At 37.9% G+C, this 20832-nt stretch overlaps 1 long non-coding RNA gene across 2 annotated transcripts in view; it reads right to left on the reverse strand.

The window, feature by feature from the left end:
- The window catches only part of LOC136844885 (uncharacterized), a 53483-nt gene extending 37505 nt beyond the window's left edge, over window positions 1-15978 (reverse strand). Inside the window, exons 1-2 of one of the 2 annotated variants that reach the window (XR_010855000.1) lie at window positions 15893-15978; window positions 614-777 (exon numbers count right to left, since the gene is read on the reverse strand). This is a non-coding gene — a long non-coding RNA (uncharacterized lncRNA). Of the gene's footprint in view, window positions 1-613; window positions 778-7992; window positions 8149-15892 lie in introns of those variants that run through there. The other variant, XR_010854999.1, reaches the window with a different exon arrangement.
- Window positions 15979-20832: the final 4854 nt, after the last annotated feature.

Raw genomic sequence — 20832 nt, forward strand, 5'->3', positions numbered from 1 at the left:
CATTTTTTCAAATAAGTTTTCTCTTTCACTTACTGAAAATGACATTTTGTGAATTACTGGTTTAATTCTGAATGGTAAAAGTGCTTTGTATGTAGAATAATTATTATGTTGGTGAACAAATATTTTTGTACGGATCTTAACCGTTTTCCCCAATAGTGCACAACAATGAACATACTTCAAAGTAATAATTCAAACATTTTTCTGAATTTCTCTGATTTTTGCAGTGCTTTCTTTATGTGCTATAAGTACTATATTTCAAAAGAGCCCTTCTCAAAGTAAGAGTGTTTCAAACCTAAAGCATGCTTCCATACAATTTTTAGACTCTCCAACTGAACTTCATGGTGCAACAGGTTTCAAAATTGTCAAATTCAATACTGTGAAATGCACATGAGTCAGGAGCAACATCAATATAGTAATAAAGGAAGACACCAGCACTTTTTCATGAGTTTTCCTATTAGCTATTTGTATCTGACTACAGTACACGTAAATGCGAATTTCATTGACCACCACAAATGAGTCTCATTCATTACCAAGTTGTTCCCGTACGGCAAAACCTCACTAACATAAGAAAAATAATAAAACCATCATATTCATATGAATAGCACATTCTTACCATGATTTCAACTTCTTCGCAGATTAAATCCTGAAGCTGTTACTGAAGAAGACTGATGGTCCAGAAGTAAATCAAGTACTGTAAATCAGTCGAATTCATGAACAGTAGGCAACTCTGCTGCTTGTAAACAATTCAAGATAATTCTTTCCTTCTCTTCTATTTACCTGAAAGAAAAGCAACTATGTTAGCAGACCAAACACTTGCTAAAATTATAATTTAATCAGTATCATATTTCTATGAAACAGGCCAAAAAATGCTTTCAACTTGCATAGGAAGTTTACGAAGGAGATGGTGATCAGAGGAAAAACGCCATATTATACAGTAATGAGCCATTAAGAGGAGAGGATGCATCAGAAGAAAATCCCCAATAGTAAATTAACTGAAGACAAAAAATTATATCAAGATTACAAATAAAGAGCATTTTGAAATAAATGTTATCTGTACATGAAGCTACAATAAGACATTCCATGAGGTATTTCAAACTCATAAAATGACTTTTTTATATTCTATTTTTTTCCTCTGAATACGAAACTAGAGCCTTTCCTTAAGGGCAAGCTGAGACTGTAGTTGAACATGTTAACAAGGTAGTTAAAGTGATGGTTACAAGGCCAAGTTTGGTGATGCCCCTCACCTGCCATCACCAAGCACTTTTTCCTTCAGCCTCGGGAGCAAAGCAGGGTCATTGAGGTGGGCATTTTGATAAAAATCTGGTTAGTATACAAAGATAAAATCATAATTTCTTTAAAAATTTGACATTTGTTCCCATGGAAGTACAATAAAATACCTTTTATGTAGGAGACTCACACCTTACGTGGGAGGTCATCTCCATGAAAAGACTGGATGTTGAATAACCATGGATTTGTCAAGCGAGCGATAAAAGTGAGAAACTCGGTCTAGCACAAGGATGACAAAGCAGTAGGGCCCTGGGCACGATAGAGAGTGAGCCTTGCTCGAATAAGAAAAAGAGTGGAAAACCATGTGCTATTCCTGGAAGAGTTGTACATAAAACCAAAGTGAACTCCTGTAAGAGTTGCAAAGGCTTGGCAATGGCTACATTAGTAATCATAATATAGCTCTACCAGCTCAACCCCATCCCCCCTTCCCCTTTCTAAAAGGAGGTAATTGCATCTTATTTGCCAAAGCTCTAAGGCTGGTTACACATTTCAGTAGCCTGAGCTGCTTCTCCAAGACGGAGTCTGAAAGGGGCATGGACAGAAGCCAGTTACTCTACCATTCGACTCAGTCTTGTGCCCTCCATCCTTGTATTTCACAAAGGGCGCGGGCAGTGCCGACTCATCCAAGAGGGTTCTTGATGAAAACACGTTGGAACATCTAGGAACAACCCCCTCGGCCAAGACTTCGTGGGGACAAGGTACTGAGCATACTTAATGAGGACCATGCCAGCCCAGTTAACAGCTAATTGGTCAACAGTGGGTGTCTGAGAGCTACCGACCTCCAGAGGCTGTTTTGAGACTGGGAAAGTGCTCTCTGGAAGACCCGTGTGACTTCTTGTGAGAGACCTTCTGGAGTACCCCTTTTTCTCCCCCCTTAGGGAGAAGAGTGAAGATTATGAAGAGAAAGAGCTCGAAAAGAGGTTATAGGACAACTTTGCACTTCTCACCCTTCCTAGCTCGAGTCTTGGCCGGCTGCCAGATTTTTCTGACCAAGTCACCGTATTGACACTTCAAAATTATCGTATATTTTACCATTACACTATGCTCTACAGTAATATGAAGGTAGTATATAATAAATGGCGTTATCTTTATCAACACATTTCTTTGTATCAAAATAAATACATGTGCATCTTTTATACATTATGATTAAGGAAAAATAGTTTGAATTAAACGGTTCTTTTCTCATTATGAAAATAAAAAATGTGACATTCTATAGAAAAAATACACATGAAACAAACTGAAACCCTACACTATGCATAGTACAAAGATATACCGAGATTAAAGGAATAGTTCTCTATTTGACTACTCCATCCATTTAGGCTACAATGTCATACAGCTGTGAACTGTTTTTTAAACGGTCGAGCATGCCTTTGGACGGCGTAAACTTAACACAAGACTTTTGGCTTCTAATACACTCAGAAGCCAACAAAGCCCCATAACAGTATCTGTGTTTAAACTACTTCAGATTTTTGTCTTAAACAGATGATCTTGCTAAACACTCTTTCACCTTTAGCATTAGAATGGGGAAGACTGACCATAGGGCAAAATTCACCAGTTCAAAAACGTTATCCCCACTCTGTAAAACTTCTACCCAGAATTTATCTGCTGGCAATTTATCATCAATATTTAGTGCATCTCTGAGTACTGGCAAAATTCGCCACTGACCAATTTTTTGTGTTAGTGAACAATTGTCTTGTGACACAATTAAAGGGAGTTAAACTATGAGAGGGTATAAAAAGAAGGGGTTGATTCCTAAAAGAATTAGACGGAATTTTCAGGAGGAAGGCAACACAGCTTGGATTTCACACTGTCCTTAAAATCAGCTTTTTCTTTATCTCCTAACATGCTACTACTAAGAAGTCCCTACAGCGTTTATACAAATCTGTCAGTTTAGATTTGTTTTCATTTGGATTTATCTTGTCAATTTCTTTACGTACCTCCAGTCCAAGATACATATCACTATCCCTAAGCCACTTACTTATCTTGCCTAGAAGGATCAACTGTCCTTAAGATATTCCTTTACGATGTACTCTCTGTGAATGATAGTAGCTCCCTATAAAGCATACATACTTTGTCATGCACCACTGTGATCACCGTTTTACCAAACTGAAAATTATGACTTCTCATTTTACAGATAATCATTATCAGTAGAAAACATTTAAATCTTGATGAAAATGCTTTTTAATCAATAGTCTTACAAAAGTTCAAGCCCCAGAATTATCGTATAAAACGTACGAGAGTTCGAGAAGGTATCATACATAGTACCAGAGGCAGTTTAATCATACATGTACGATAATTATCGTACGAATGGCAGCCCTATCTTGCTCACCTCGTCTTCGAGGCAGGAAGAATCGTCACTGCTGCAGCTGAAGAACAAGCAAGAATAAAATAGAATAGCATATAGAATTTAGGTCAAAGGCCAAGCGCTGGGACCTATGAGGTCATTCAGCGCTGAAAGGGAAATTGACAGTCAGTAAGGTGGTTTGAAAGGCGCAACATGAGGAAAACCTCGCAGGTGCACTAGGAAATAGTTTTTAGAGATGGTGGAAAGTCAGACGGAAGAAAGAGAATATGAACGGAGGTACAGTAAAAGAAAAGGAGGAGCAAGGGCATCTCCAAGGAACACTTCCAACACAGGACGGCCACATCTACAGTTAATCAACTGACGACTACACACTTACAACATCGCAATTGTTAGCAGTTGTCAAACGAGAGCAGGGTACAGTGGGAGCTCTACTTATCGGATTTCTTTATTTATCAGTTGCGTCCAGAAAAAAATAACATCTTGATTTTTAAGTAAAGTATGCGTTTTTTTATGTGGTTAAAACTTTGTAAACTACGGTGTGCAATACACTTACATAATGCAATGCAATCAACGTACATTGTTAAATTTACCCTAAGTGAGATGTGCTCACCTGGTTATGTGCCTAGAAATTCTAAGATGTTTGGTTAAATAATGAATGCATATATGTACTGCACCTGTATTTTTTTTCAGAAAAGGCATTCACACTGCAAATCGTTGTTAATCCAATGTGTAAAAAGTTTAAATTCTTTAAGTATTGATATTACACCATACTGCTTAGTTTCATTGTGTGGGCAGTGCTGAAAATCTAAATTGTATGAATAAAATAAGTTTAAATTCAGTCGCATTCTTACTACAGAATAAGGAATAATTGTTAATTGTACGTGCGAAAACAGTGGGACTAGGATTAAAATTCCCTTAGTCACTACAACCCTGATGGTATCTCACTACACTTAGATCGTCGTCTTCAAAATTACACAAAATTTACTGTACAATACCCAACAAGGTCTGGTACATCGACATGTTTAATGCATTGTTGTTTATGTTTTGTCGACTTCAATCAAGATTTTGTGCTCTATTCATGTATGTGTACGCATGCGTGTCAATACGTACATGAGTATCAGGTTGCGACCACTACGCACGTCCTGTAACGACCGCCCTCCCACTTTCTCTCTCTCTCTCTCGTATCTGTATAGAGCTTTATTTAATGCAGTACAATAATGCACTTAATGTGGTATACTTCTTTTTTCTAACCAGTCCCACTCCACCAAAGGTGGTCTGAAAGATTGCAAATTCACTTGGCATAGACATCGCAGACATTCTACGATTTAAACGGTGCGCTCCATATGAAATAAAATAAACTTTTCCAGAGACACTTGACATTTATAGCCCTTTTTTCAAGTGGGAACTAACTGTAGTCTTGGACGTGCAAATTTGAAGGCTCTAAAGCCTATATTCGAAGTGCATCTTGGTTCAAATTACTCGAAACCATATGTAGCTAATCACGCGCTCACTCCGTTATATGCGTGGCAAGTCTCGTAAAATATTTTGGACTTACAGTGCAGACACCTTAACGAGTCATTACACAATTTGAACATTCTAACTTTGACAGGAGACCGATGCAACTTGAACAATACAGAGGTAATCTTAACCAAAGGTGCAACTCCCTCTATTACTCTTTTTTATCTACTTGATATATTTTGCAGCTTCCCAAGTCGTGTATTTGATAGATTATAGGAGTTACAATAGTCCATTCTATTGATGACCACATTTTTATGGAACACAAGGCAGTGGAGTCGCTATGGGGGGGGGGCGCCTGGCCCCCTAGTAAAATGCTTGCCCCCCCATTTGAAATTCCCTTTGTAGTTAAACTTTAACCCTTGCAATATCTGATACGTTTACATATAGTAAGAGTTGAAAATTAATTGAAAATTGATCTGTAATTTCAAATATAGGTTTACTAATTACTATTATTTTCCTTCATTCACATGGACGCAAACATTCAAGAACAGCATATTTTACTAATTACAGAATTGGTACATTAGTTCAGTGTAATTTTCTTTGGGCCCCTTAAAAAAATTCTTGGCCCCCACTGATGGAATGCCAGCTACGCCACTGACACAAGGTTATTTTAAAACAATATATCTACGATGATGGCCAGCAGTAAACCCTTCCACATTTTTTGAAGTACTGAGAGACAAAACTCCAATCGCACATCCAAGTCACAGACTTAGCCAGCAGTCAGAATTGGGTTACTATTTACATTTAGCAGAATAACGCCAAGGTTTCTTCAGTTACTTTTTTCTTTCCTACCAACATATAATCACGGGAAAGAACATCGCTTGGCTTCTCATTATTATCCCCGGTGTCGTTTATAGAAGAATAAAAGCGAGTATCATCCAAAAATAGCTTGAACTTAACCCATGTCCTTTAGTACATTAGAAAATCCAACTGTATACATATGCAATATACAATTAGTCCTAATACACTTCCTTGGGTACTCCTCTTTCAGTGGTTTCAGAAGATGAATATGACGTTCAAGTCTGTACACAGTATTTTCTGTCACATGTAGTTCTTCAAATACTCAAAAGACAACTTCCTTAATTCAACTGGACAGTAAATAATTTAAAAGTTCATGTACTACTGTATCAAATGCTGCACTGATGTAGATTATGACCAACATAAATTTTCCGGCACCCACCATTTCTGACTACTACAGCATTTACAAAAGAGCATACAGCATTCCGTTGAATATAATAAGTCTATATGCTGACTGACTATCTGGCAAATCATTCACCCTCTCCAGATGACTAAATTATTCAGTAATAACAGTCCAGTATTATAGACAAATTTGAAACCGGTCTATGGGAATTTATTTCGAAAATCACATGCACCTCTTAACATTAGTTGAACAACTGCCACTTTCTCAGATGTAGGAAACTTGTGCTCAAGATACTAGCTACGTATGACTTTCACACCTATTATCCGATGACAATTCAGATACTGTCATTGGATCAATTAAAATTTTTGCCTTTTCAACAATCATAGCACTGGTATCGAGTTCTGTATCAATCTGATGTGGGTTTCATCTAAACTGTCTCCTTATAAATCTCAAGAAAAATGGAATCTTCGGGCCTAACTGAAGATTTCCACAAGTCATGTGATTTGTTTTTATCTATTTCTGCTGCTCGAATTTTTCATTATAATATTCAATTCTACTCTTTAAGTAACTGTAACGGCTTTTACAATTCTATATTCCCATGCTTCTGTCTATACCCTTCGTATATTTGTTCCCTTTAAGTTTCAGTCTCACCACTGACCCAAGGTGATCTGTCCTTAATGATTACGTGTTTTACCATTAACAGGCACATCCTATTCACTTTTATTCTCCCGACTATAAACATTCACAAGAAAATGTACACAGTCTGGTCTTATTAATGAAAACATAAGGAGATTTTTTTATTCATTCCAAACTTATTTTATCACTTTTTCAACATCTATATTCTAAATACTATATGCTAGTAGTCACTACACTGACGGTATTTAGCAAGTCCCTTAAAACAAGAACTCTGTTCCCCAGTCGAAATCGTTACCCAAGTGACGTAATTACCAAATCGATGCGATTTCCAATAACTCAATACGACTGCACTAGGAATTTCCGGGTCGCCCATCCCCTGACTCAAGTTTTCAGATATAAATTCTAAAAGTATGCCAAATTCTAAAAATATCTGCACCTGACCGGGAGTTCTATAGACAGTAAAAGATTCTCTGATCTCATTATTTAAAGTGTACGTACTTACACTTAAATCTTGTTACCCAGAATTCCCTCGATATTTTACCAGATGAGACCAATTCCAACGCCTCCCATCCCAACAGCCTACCCACACTAAGAATATGAGAGATATGGGGAGCCATTTCTGCTATCGTAGTGTTAAAATTTTACTATGCTTCAGCAACCAATGCATAAAAAAATCTTTATGGAAACTAGTTTGCAGCGTCTTATCTCTGAGATTGAACACTTGCAAAGCCTCATCTCATTTTACTGTAGATAATTTTAATGAAATAAGCTTAAAAGACAGAAATGTTTTAATTTGGTATAGTATCGAACTTGAATGATCACATCGGAAATCATATTCCTTAAGTCATGTATTCGGGCCTATTTCAACACAAATGGATATATTCACTATATAACTTTTAATGTAGCACGTAAATTATACTTTACTTCAACATACAAAACCTAATTCATATGCCTTGCTAAGTGTATGGTTATCCAGCTTCCATCTAATAAACTTAAGGAAACCCAATGCCTCATCAACAGAGAAGCGTAAAACACCGATGAAACATCACCTGCAGGAGACACGAAATACCCAAATAAACGTTCCCACCCTCACGAATACCTGTACCTTTTTTTCTCCAACCGGAAATCGAAGGACTACTTCCACGTAAGATGACAGCCAACGGAGAAATGGTTGGTGACTTGTCACTTGGTAATGGCTAAACTTGGTTAGATTTGCCACCTTGGTGGCGGCAGGTGACTTGGAAAGGTATTAACCCTATCAACCAACACCCCTTCTCCCGATGAACCAACAGTTAACTACTTTGTTAACAAATTCAACGACCGTCTCCCGCTCGTGCTGGTAGATGATCTTGTGCAAACGACCCTGGTTTGAATTTCCGTAGGAACAATTACACAATTCTACAACAAATTAATTGGTACTCGATCAGTTTCAGTATGTTGAAGGCATTCATGGAAATCAGAGTTGGTAACCTACATTATGGACCAAATGAAATAAAAGAAGAAAGAAAAACTCTTGTGTCAAGTCTCAGGGTAATTATGAACAACATTAAAGAATTAAAATCATGAACTTAAAGAATTCTTGGGGGGGGGGGAGTAATGTCTGAATCTTATAAATGTCATTACGAGTCCATACATAACTGGACTACATAACTGCATACAGACTAGAAAAAAATATGCTATAGTTATCAAATGTTTAGGCGAAGGGCATAAACATTTGATAACTATAGAGTATTTTTTTCCTAGTCCTTATGTAGTCTAGTTATGTATGGAATTGTAATGACATTTATAACAGACATACAATTTCTACAACTAAATTTTTCTCATTTCGCTCAGCTATTGCGTATGTGATCTGAAATAGCATTGGCTATACAGCATTCATTACCCACCAGTTCATAAAGCACAAAAGATACATTTCCCAGGAAAAAAACTGCTGAAGTGTCCCCTGAAGCAACAAAACTTATACCAAAACTACGAACTGTTCAGGTAAGAACATACCAAAAAAACTAGTAAAAACCTCCCATGAAATTAATTTTACTATTCAAGGTTATGGATGAATCGAGTTTCGATGTAAATTCATTCGTACTAATGATCTTTGCATTTTACTTCAATATAAGTAATTTGCTCATTGCCTTTTTATTATAAATTTACTTTCCTGAAAAATTACTTAATTAAATTCAGCAACACTTTTCTTTCCAGCCATAACTTTTCTTTTCCCTTGATTATCTTACTCTTTTGCGATGTTTACCCAATCTTGTGTTTTGTAACTGCTCTTTAAACAATTCCTATTGCTCACTCTAATCCTCTCAATGCATAATCTCAACATTCACTGCTCTTCAAAACATTTGATTATTCCTACACACCTATACCTGCAAGCACTTCATACTGACATTCCTTACTGAATTTATAGATCTTAGTAAAAACCTAAAGCCAAAAGAGACAAATTCTTAAAAATCCATTATCCTACTACTACTACTACTACTGCAATTATCATAAAGCAGTTCAACGAAACAACATGGCTTGCCAGAAACATTGGTCTCCAAAGGTAAGGGAAAATGGAGTCGTTTCGGCAGTAAGGCATTGTCAATCACTACTACGTACCCACAGAGAGAGAGAGAGAGAGAGAGAGAGAGAGAGAGAGAGAGAGAGAGAGGAGTAAGCATTCTGCTGTTAATGAAATGTTAACTTAGATGGTTCAAACTGAATGAACAGCAATTTAGTAATCCAAAGATCAAGTGGTGGGCGAAGCCATTCAGACTCTCAGTTAAGGATCCTTGAAAGAAAAAATTGCGATATTTCCATAATTTCGAATCTCAGAAACGATTTTAAAAATGGAATGGGAGGTCTAAAATGCTTACGGCATAAATATATATCGGGGGGGAAAACCTAAACATTCCTAAGCGTCCCCGTTCATCTAAACAGCCCATGAGGACTGAGGCAACTTAGCAATAACCTAAACCACCATCGAAGGTATGGAAATACGGTGCTACTTTGGCTTGTTATCTACGCGTCGCCTACTTCGAGGTGCTAGGACTAAACTGGCCCCTCGGGGATCAAAGTATTATATACACCCATTTCTATATTGTGTGGTCGACAGATTATTATATTAATAAACGATATCCTTGTGCGGCCGTCTACTTTACATACACCATACGGTGTTAGCACGTTAAAACGAAGAAGACGACGGTGTTTAGTACTAGCAACTCGGAGTAGGTGGCGCGTAGATAAGTCAAAGCAGCACCCGGAACTACGAGTTCTACGTGGGGCCACGAGGAAAGAATGCCAGACCTGAAAATTTTACAGTTTTTGGTTAACCAATTGTCCTCGTTTGAATCCGTCTACAGTATCCTCTCAATTATCATAAAATCTAAAACGCAATGAAATAGGAATGTAATCGACTTGAACTTAACACATGACCAGTCCTAAGCTCAGATAAAGACGACAGACGCTTCCTGCAGTGTAATACCAAAGAAATTTCTAACTTTGCAAACATCAGTTTTAGTCTTTCTTCATAGCTGCGCGCGCAAAGCTGTATGTGTGTGTGTGTGTGTGTGTGTGTGTGTGTGTGTGTGTGTGTGTGTGTGTGTGTGTGAGAGAGAGAGAGAGAGAGAGAGAGAGAGAGAGAGAGAGAGAGAGCACAACAGGTGAGGAAGACACGGACCTGTTAGATGGAAAATACCATCTTATGTTACAAACATATAAGGACATGTAGATTAAACCTTACATGCCCCTCTTCCACTGAATTAGAAATCTTTTGAGCGTGCAAGAACTTCAACATTTTACTAAGACAAAGGACCGCATGAATATCATCTTGTTGACCAACATGCATATTAATTCATGTAAGCGTAAGGAAATATACAGGTCAAGTGTAAGAATGCATATGTGAGTAAAAGGGAAAAATGTATCAATTCGTAAAACTTGTGAAATAATGAGTATTAAAAAAGTGGCGTAGATGTAATTCTTTCATAAAATTATTTATATACTTACCAAACCACTCCTCTAGCTATATCTTTACCGATCCGGCAAAGAAATGATTTCTGTTATACCAGTTGGAATCATGAAAACCTCGCTGTTGCACTAAGAAATATTTGTTAAGAGAGGGTGGATAGCGAGATGGAGAAAGATATGAGTGGAGGCACAATGAAAGGAATGAAAGAGGTTGCAGCTAGGGGCCGAAGGGACGCTGCAAAGAACCTTTAGTAATGCCTACAGTACACCGCATGAGGTGCACTGACAGCACTACCCCCCTACGGGGTATACCAGTTTGGGTTGGTAAGATATCCGTTTTCTACCTTCTTTCTCAGTGGCAAGTAGCTCCTGCTTCCGATTTAACCACTATATTATGGGAAGGTTTGGGGGTCAGGGTTTATTAATGTTTAGTTAAGTACTGGAATACACTTATGAAAATTCGTATTTCAATCACACTTACCACGCATTTCTATAGATGAATAACACACTGATGTGAATGATAGGCTTGTGAACCAATATATCCGGACAGCCAAACCAACTGGAAAACTAAGGAAAAGCAATCCTTTTGAAAATAATTCACTAAGCATCAATGACTTCAGAGTCAATCAGTAGCCTATCTCAATAAGACCTTTGTTCTAATGGTTGAGAGTCACCATGCAGTCAGCTGCAGTAATATGGAGGTTTTAATGAAATTTCAAAACATGAGGCTAAGTAGATCTTTCCTGTTAGGCAGGTACCTGGGTTAATCTGACAGCAGTGTAAGTAGATCTGGAAACCACTCCCTCTGTAGCCACCAGGGTGTTAATAGAATCGTCGTGCAATTCTGAGTTGATCTCAGTTTGTTCATTACTTGTCTCAACATAGCAAATGGGGGAAGGAAGACGCATACTTTCATGTCTTTCCAACTGCTGAGCTTAGGGCCTATTACCAAGACCTTGTTATTGCCCATCCCTGAGGGTTCAGGTTGGGGGAACAATAGATTAGAGAAACATTGGAGGTGGCAGCGATCCACCATTGAGCTTACACGTAATCGCTTGCCCACTTCTGTGCCGTATTCAAGGCAAATTTTTTGGGAAGAATTTGATGCATCAGATTCTGTAAATCTGTTTACGTCCATCTTTCCCTGAACACACTGAGGAACTAACTTGATTTCTCTCGCTTATGTCCACAGAAGTTATTGGACTAAACTAAAAAGACTGGCTAACTTTGCCCCTCACTGTTTCTAATGCAAAACAAGTTATGGAGTTCAACAAATTTTTTTGTAGCTTCATTTGAAACAAACCCCTCTAATTTCATTAGAGCCTTCCAGCCGTTCTATACTGGTGTGAAATAGGGATTCATCTGACCACTGTTCTGCTAATTCCAGACTTCCCAGCACAGCTTACCATCTTTGGATGGAAGTGTTTGGATGTTATGATACAGCTTGGTTTTGGTTACCTAAGGGGATTCCTGACAAGATAGTTATTTCTGATACATGTTCTATGCATCGTTTTTTTTCAGTGGCAACTGTACTTCCTCTTTCAAAGCTTTGAAATCTCTGATTTGAGTAGGTAAGCATGAAAGGTTATCGGGACTAACGAGAGATGGGCTTCTTGTGAATGGAATTACATAACCTCTTTTCAGTGCCTGTACAACCCAGGGCTACACACTTTGTTCAACACATACCAAAAATTGGGTAATCTGGTCCCTACTTGGATCTGAGGCCTTATTTCTTTTTATAATATTCTTTTCTATTAGTGTTAGAAGCACTGGGAGTCTTTCCTCCTCTGGAAAGAAACAAATGACTGTCATAACTTTAGGAAACTAGATGAAAAAATTACATCTCTTGATTAGAAATTTTAAACTTTTAGAAGCCTGACTGGTTTGTGTCCTTTTTGGAATCCTCCGGCAAAACGTCTTCCACAAGATCCAAATCACAAAGTTTCATAAAGCCTAATTAGACAAACATCAAGGCTGTTCTTTGACCTGGAGGACCATTCCAGGAAAGCAAATTATACAAATGTTTACTTCCTCTTTAGGATGGCAGAACAAACTGCAGTTCATTCAACGTAATCTTGACTCTCATCTACGGACTTCGAAAACCAAGTGTTTCGTGCCCTAAATGCCTAAAATTTGGTGGGAGACGTGATGCCATTTCCTTAACATTATAAGCTACCACGCCTAAGAGCAGTATGGAAAGGATACCAAATCAATAAAAATATTTTAATAAAATGTCCATTTTAGCCACAGACCACCAGGATTTAGTAAAACTTCCCCCTGGTTTACTTTAAACCATAATTGCATTCTGGAGTAAAAATGTGATTTTATTATGCTTTAATGCGGATTTACCCTCACCTAACCTAGGGGATTGGTCCTCACCTGGTCCCCCACTATCATAAACTAAGTTAACAGGTCAAAACTTTAAGCTTGTTATTGCTTGCATTAACAAGTAAAAAATGCGGGGAAGCTTCTTTGGCGCAATCGAGTTTTCTGTACAGCGTATAATGCTGTATGAAACTCTCAGCCGGCCGTGGTGGCCTGTGTTGTTGCGGTGCCAGACGCACGATCGTGGCTAACTATAACCTTAATTAAAATAAAACTACTGAGGCTAGACGGTTGCAATTTGTTATGTTTGATGAGTGGAGGGTACATAGTCAAGATACCAATTTGGAGCCCTCTAGCCTCAGTAGTTTTTAAGATCTGAGGGCGGACAGAAAAAGTGCGGACGGACAGACAAAGCCATTTCAGTAGTTTTCTTTTACAGGAAACTAAAAAGTTCGAATACTTTTAGCGCTCTTGACAAGTGGAAATTGTAGTACGGTAATGAAAACAATAGCCTTACTTCTACTGCTCTGCATCAACATTATTTCAACAAATCAATAAGCGAAGTATGCTGCTTTTCCTTCTTAGCATGTCCATCATACTCGTGCTTAGGAACCAACCCTTCTAATTCGGCTGACAAAGTCCGTTTATCACGATTCACAATTTTTGGGCGTGCCATGTCCAGATCCTAATGCAATTTCGAAATGAGACTTCAATTCACCGGACTTATTTTCCCCTGACCCTTTCGTTACAAACAACCCCGCCCCCGCCCCCCCACAAACTAATCAAGTTGTTGCGTGGAAATACCCAGCGCTCACAGAACCTCCAATATCAAAAATAGTTTATTCATCAAATGTATTTGCTCACACTGCATATTCCACATTCACTGTTTGATATTCCATATCATAGCATTGATTAACAAAAAAGTTTTAAGTTTCTTCTCGAAAAACATCAAATCCTCAATCTGCCTCAATTCGATAGGAAGTTTGTTATATAATCTAGGATCTACGTATTTAAAGGTTCTAGAGCCACATACTGAGGAAATACGAGGCTCTACCAACTTGAAACCGTCTGTAACTAGTCTCGTATCAGGTCGATTTATTGGTCGTATAATCTGTAATAGGTCCCTCAAATGTCGAGGAGAGCCGGTCTTAACAACTTGATGGGTCAAAACACCTAACTTGAATATTATTCTGGCCTTTTATTAGTCTGGGAGCTCTGTTCATAATTTTTTGCAGTTTCTTGAGCTGTACATTGGGCAACTTATAGTACACGGAATTACAATAATCCAGACAGTTTAAGACACAGTTGATGGCAAGATTCTTAACAGAGCTCTCATCAAGATATTTCGTCACAAAGGCTATATTCTTGGGATGATATCCAGCAACTTTTACTATATCGTTAACCTGTGAACAAAGTGTCAAATTACAGTCCAAGTACACCCCGAGAACACGGGCCATACCAGTTGTCTGGACCCAATTTTCATTTATATACACATAACACCCAAAACTCCTTAAGTTACTTTCCAAACCACTATAATAAGCTCATTCTTATTTTCATTCAATTTCAACTGTTTCAAAGTCATCCACTGTTTAATATTAGACAGAACTTCATTTCATTTTCTATTTGTATCCTCAATATTTGTAACAATGAAACAGAACTGCGTGTCATCGGCACACAACTTGAATTCTACTCTAAGATTATGTAGTATATTGGACAAATTAATTGTACAGATGCAAAATAGTACAGGGTCAAGCACACTTCTCTGGGGAACTCCTCTTGTCAAGGGTTCATATGATGACAAGGCATTCCCAATCTGTACACAGTACGACCTATCTTTCAAATAGTCCTTCAAAAGCTCAAGTGCACCATCTACGACTCCGACGGATTGGAGATCATCAAGAGTAAATCATGTACAACAGAGTCGCAAGCATCGCTAAGATCCAAGAGCACCAAAATACCACACTTATCCTCATCCATCATTTCCAATAAGTCTACCACTGAACATATAGTTGTCTCTGTGGAATATGATTGCCTATATGCAGGCTGGCGATCATCACCTGCACTGTTTAGGTAAGCCACTAGTTGTTCGAGGATCGCATATTTCATAATTTTTGATGTAAAAGATAAATTTGATACAAGCCTATATGAACTCATCTCCTGATTTTCCATAGTACCCTTTAAAACCTACTTAACAATGATGAAAGGAGTTCAGTGAGGGTACGGCCCATTCTTGTTTCTTCTTGCAACACCACTAAAGTTTGGTTTCATGCGTGCAGTCGGTCTTGCAGAATACACCATACCATCGAAGGGCTCTCTCATATTGGACATCAAAGGGGAACACGATAAAAAATCGACATGACAGGGACGGCGACGTCATTAAACCTATTCAAAATTCTGTTAAGTTTTCCACATTGCTTCCAATTCTCAACCCATCCCGATCCAGGGTAGCGTTAGCATTCTTACTCTCCAAAATAATGCATTGTCCTTCCTATTTGGCCCAATTTCTTCGTATGCTTGACCAAAACATTCGTTTTGCCATATCTCAACCATCCCATTCCTTACACCAAACTTCTATAATCACAAATCTGCCCTACACAATCCTCACAGTGGGTAGACGATGGCCATCATACCTTAACTTAATTTAAAACAATCTTGTCTAGCAATAATTTCCTCCATAAATCCTACTTGAACTCCCAGATGATGACCTTGTCCCTAACAATTATTCGACAACATACCATAAATTATCGGCGTGATAGTACTTCCGGGGGTCAGCTGATCAGGGTAGAGAACCTCTCACTACAGCGATTCAGAAGAGAATTACTGCTAAACCGGATTCGGAAACTTACTTAAGCTACCTGGGACCGTGAGACGGCAGAAAACGGTCAGTGTACCAACCCAACCAGGGATGACTGAAATTCTCTCTCTACCGCGTCGGTCAAGCAACTACATAAATGGTAAGTTTTCATGAAATAATATGTATTAATGCATTTTGAAAAGAAGAAATAATATCTGTACTATATTACAGAAGAGGGAACGTTTATTAATATGTAGTTCATAGTGACTGAATATAATGTGTATGAAGGGACGTGTATTAATGCCAAGAATGAAACCATGTGCATTATCAAGTGAAAGTGTATTCAAGAGGAAACAAGTATGAATGAGTATTTAAGATTTAAGCCTGTATTAGTTTGTACGAGAACAGGGAAAGTGAAACATATGTATTAATCAATATGTCAGACCTGACACGTATAATAACGAGTAGGCTTAAGGTGAATTGAAAAACTTGAGTAGTAACGATTGAATGCATATTTTATAAGAAAAAAAAGCGTGTATGAATGAGTATTTAAGAGCCGAACGTGTATTAACGTATACAAGAATAGACATAGTGAAATAAGTGCATTAATATGTAAACCTGATACGGGTATTAATGCGTATGTTCAGGGGAAATATAAAAACTGAGTATTAATAAGTTAAGGGAGAATTTACAAGTGAAATGCGTATTTTATGATGAAAAAAAGGCGTACATAAATGCGTATGTAAGTAAGTTAAGGAAACGTGTGACAATGTGTATATATAAGGACAAAACTTTCATTAATGCATATGAGAGAAATTTGTGTATATTTGTATGAGTATGCAAGCTAGGGCACAACGTGTTAAACGCGCATGTAGGGTGAGAAAGCTAATACGCCAAAAGTAACACAATAAAAACTGGTTAACATAATGGACAAAACGAGGACCATCAAATAAAAGCACGAAGCTATGCCAGCTAAAACGAGCCTGAAATTTCTATAAACGATAAAGGAAGACCCTGTTTAAATTATAAAAAATGGGGGGAGCTGCAAATTTCACTACGCCGATATTCAAAAGCTACTAAAAAATTGTAAGAATAAAATATATCAGAAAAATACTCACATTTTACAAGATAGCCAAATAAAGTTGTCCGAGAGAGAGAGAGAGAGAGAGAGAGAGAGAGAGAGAGAGAGAGAGAGAGAGAGAGAGAGGGGCTTTAACCTGCTGGACTGACAGTCTAGGAATTTTAGGCAAAACATCATCAGTCGACCTAACAAATTTGTAGGAACATGAAAACTGGTCTGTGGTTTCTTTAGGTCACTCTGGCGGCCATATTGAAAGGTTTCGGTCCAGCTCATAGTACTATATACTTTATTACTATTATTTTTATTATTATTATTCATATTTTTTTGGTGTTATTACTACTTCGCCCACTCTCACAGAGAAAAATTACCTTACAAAAACAGGTTGGCCTAAGCACTCCAACCATTGTGGTCAAGGCCTAAGCATCTACTCTTGGATCTAAGCAGTGTTTAGCATAAATGGTTCCTATAAATTACAGGGCTTTCTTTGCATACAGTCACTAAACACTAACTAAACAGTAAAGTACAATCACTAAACACTAACATTCACAATACACTTACACTTTCTAAACACTCACATTTACTAAACGTGCACACTTGATATACACTCACTAAACACTCACACTTATTATACACTGGCACTCAGTAACACTAAGCAATCACTGACTACTCACTGTACCCCAAACACTCAGTAAACATTCACTACACACTCACTAAGCATTCACTAAGCACTCACTATATACTAAATGTTCACTAAATACCCATAAAACACTAAACGCTCACTAAATACTCACTGTAACCCAAACACTCATTAAACAATCACTAAACACTCACATAATTCTAAACTTCATTGAACACTAAAACACTCACTAAGCACTCACTGTATACTAAACATTCACTAAGTACTCACTATGCACTAAGCACTCACTAAACATTCACTAAATACTCATTAAACTCTAAACACTCAATAAACACTAAATACTCACTAAACCCTAAATGCTTATTAAATCCCTAAAAACTCATTAAACACCAAACAGTCAATGAACATTTTCTAATCACTCATTAAACACTCACTAAACACTTACGCACTAAACATTCACTAAACATTACTTTTCACAAGACATTCACTAAACACAAACTAAACATTCACTGAATACTTACTAAACATTCACTAAATACTAACATCCACAAAACACTCACTAAACCCTAAACACTCACTAAACATTCACTGAATACTTACACACTAAACATTCACTGAATACTTACACAACAAACATTCACTAAGCACTAACATTTATTAAACATTCACTAAAACCTAAGCACTCACTAAACACACTAAACATTCATTAAACCCTAAACATTCACTGAATGCTTACATGCTAAACATTCACTAAACACTAACATTCACAAAACACTCACTAAACGCTAAATACTCACTAAGCATTCACTGAATACTTAAACACTAAACATTCACTGAATACTTACACACTAAACATTCTCTAAACACTAACATGCACTAAATCTTCACTAAACACTCACTAAACACTTACACACTAAGCATTCACTACACCCTAAACACTCACTAAACATTCACTGAATACTTACATGCTAAACATTCACTAAACCCTAAACATTCACTGATTACTTACACACTAAACATTCACTAAATCCTAAACACTCACTAAACATTCACGGAATAGTTACACACTAAACAGTCACTAAACCCTAAACACTCACTAAACATTCACTGAATACTTAGACACTAAACAGTCACTAACCCTAAACACTCACTAAACATTCACTGAATACTTACACAATAAATATTCACTAACATTCACAAAACATTCACTAAACCCTAAACACTCACTAAACATTCACTGAATACTTACACACTCAACATTCGCTCACATTCACAAAGCATTCAGTAGGGAATCTGGGAATACTGAATGTTTCTGGGAATTCCGGAGGCTTCCGGGGCTTCTAAAGGCTTGAAGACAATCTTCAGGCTCTGTAGCCTTTTGATTTCTTGCACAATACTAAAGAACAGAGCTTATGGAGAAGAAATCGGAGACGAAAGCCCATTCGATTCTCCAAGAATGCTTCAGGAGCTGAAGACTGCTTCAAAGGATCCTGGAGTCGTCAAGACTTCTTCAAGAATACTCAGAAGTCCTCTCTTGTCGTCCAGAGATATCTACATATATCAGTAAGAGGGACTCCCATAATATTATAGAAGACGACTCGTTAAATTAAAGAAACTCCTTTTGTGTCAGAAAAAAACTCGAAGTAATGGTTAACATAATGTTAAAATGATCTAAAACCTTCGGGATTTTCCTTGAAGACATTTTGGAATCCTTCAGTCTCCAGCTCCTGAAAGAATGAGAAATGACACTCGCAGGCGCAGACGTCGAGGGTCGGCGGCTCTCCCGATTATACTTATATTTTGTATAATACTGTCGCGGGAGATGGAAATATTGTGAGTAGCACGGGCGTGGTTCATGATGGCACCCTCCTGGGCGTGGCAGGAGATCCTTTTTGACAGACGCATCGTGGTCATTCCAATATAAGCGCCGGGGCATCCTCGGACAGGACATACAAATTGGTTGACCACGTTCTTCTGCTTGAGGGGTTCTCTTGCTGGTGGAGAGGGGTTATTCTTCACCACCAGGTCACGGGTGCGGCGGTTCTCATTGCCGAGAGAAACCAACAATGAATACGACGCAGGAGGCATCGCTCCTACCCACGAATTTAAGAAGAATAATGCAAAAACACCCACCAAATCCAACGAATACCTGAAAACGACAACCCTGAGAATGGAGATGCCCTGATGAGCGAGGCGCCCTTCGAGACAATCCCCCGACTACGACAGAAAGAGTAGATAATGACATCAATCATCCGCAGCCCAACAGCAGCCAAACTACCGATGATGTCAGCCGGCATGACATCACGCAACGGCAGGCCAATGGGAACGCTGGAATGAATGACATTCCCAGGTTGCGAAGATCTGTCAGGATCGAGCTTCGCCGTAGAAATTTGGCTTGAAGTTCGCTGACTGCAACCAATCAGAATTCGCCATCCATGACCCCCGCTGAAGCCCGTGTATAAATTCAGAAGGACCTATGCAATCTGCCAGTCCTCTACTAGCTCCCGCTGGAGAATGACAGAAGAGTCTGTCGAAACGTCGCGGCAATAATTGTATAGAACTAACTGTATAGAATATATAAAGAAGCAGAATCCACATTTTGACTTTCCCCATGAAATGACAAATATAGGCGAGCTGTTAGTACGCACCTCCACTGAAGAGAAGTCCGCAATAAGGAAAATAGAAAAAGTCTTCTACAAAATAAATGCAGCTGAAGCAGCAATAATATTCAATAGAACCTGTTTAAAAGGGTCTGCTGCCAAATTATATTATTATTATTATTATTATTATTATTATTATTATTATTATTATTATTATTATTATTATTATTATTATTATTATTATTACTTCAGCAAATTTCACAGAGAAAAATTACTTTACAAAAATAGGTTGGCCTAAGCACTCAACCATTGTGGTCAAGGCCTAAGCATCTGCTCTTGGATCTATGCAGTGTTTAGCATATATGGTTCCCGTAAATTACAGGACTTTCTTTGTATACAGTCGCTAAACACTAACTAAACACTACTGTACAATCAATAAACACTAACATTCACAATACATTTTCATTCTCTAAACACTCACACGTCTTATACACTCACACTCACTAAATACACACATTCATTAAGCACTAAACACTCACTGAGCATTCACTAAGCACTCATTA

Source organism: Macrobrachium rosenbergii, chromosome 13 (genome assembly GCF_040412425.1).
Source record: "Macrobrachium rosenbergii isolate ZJJX-2024 chromosome 13, ASM4041242v1, whole genome shotgun sequence".
In the NCBI taxonomy this organism is placed as follows: domain Eukaryota; kingdom Metazoa; phylum Arthropoda; class Malacostraca; order Decapoda; family Palaemonidae; genus Macrobrachium; species Macrobrachium rosenbergii.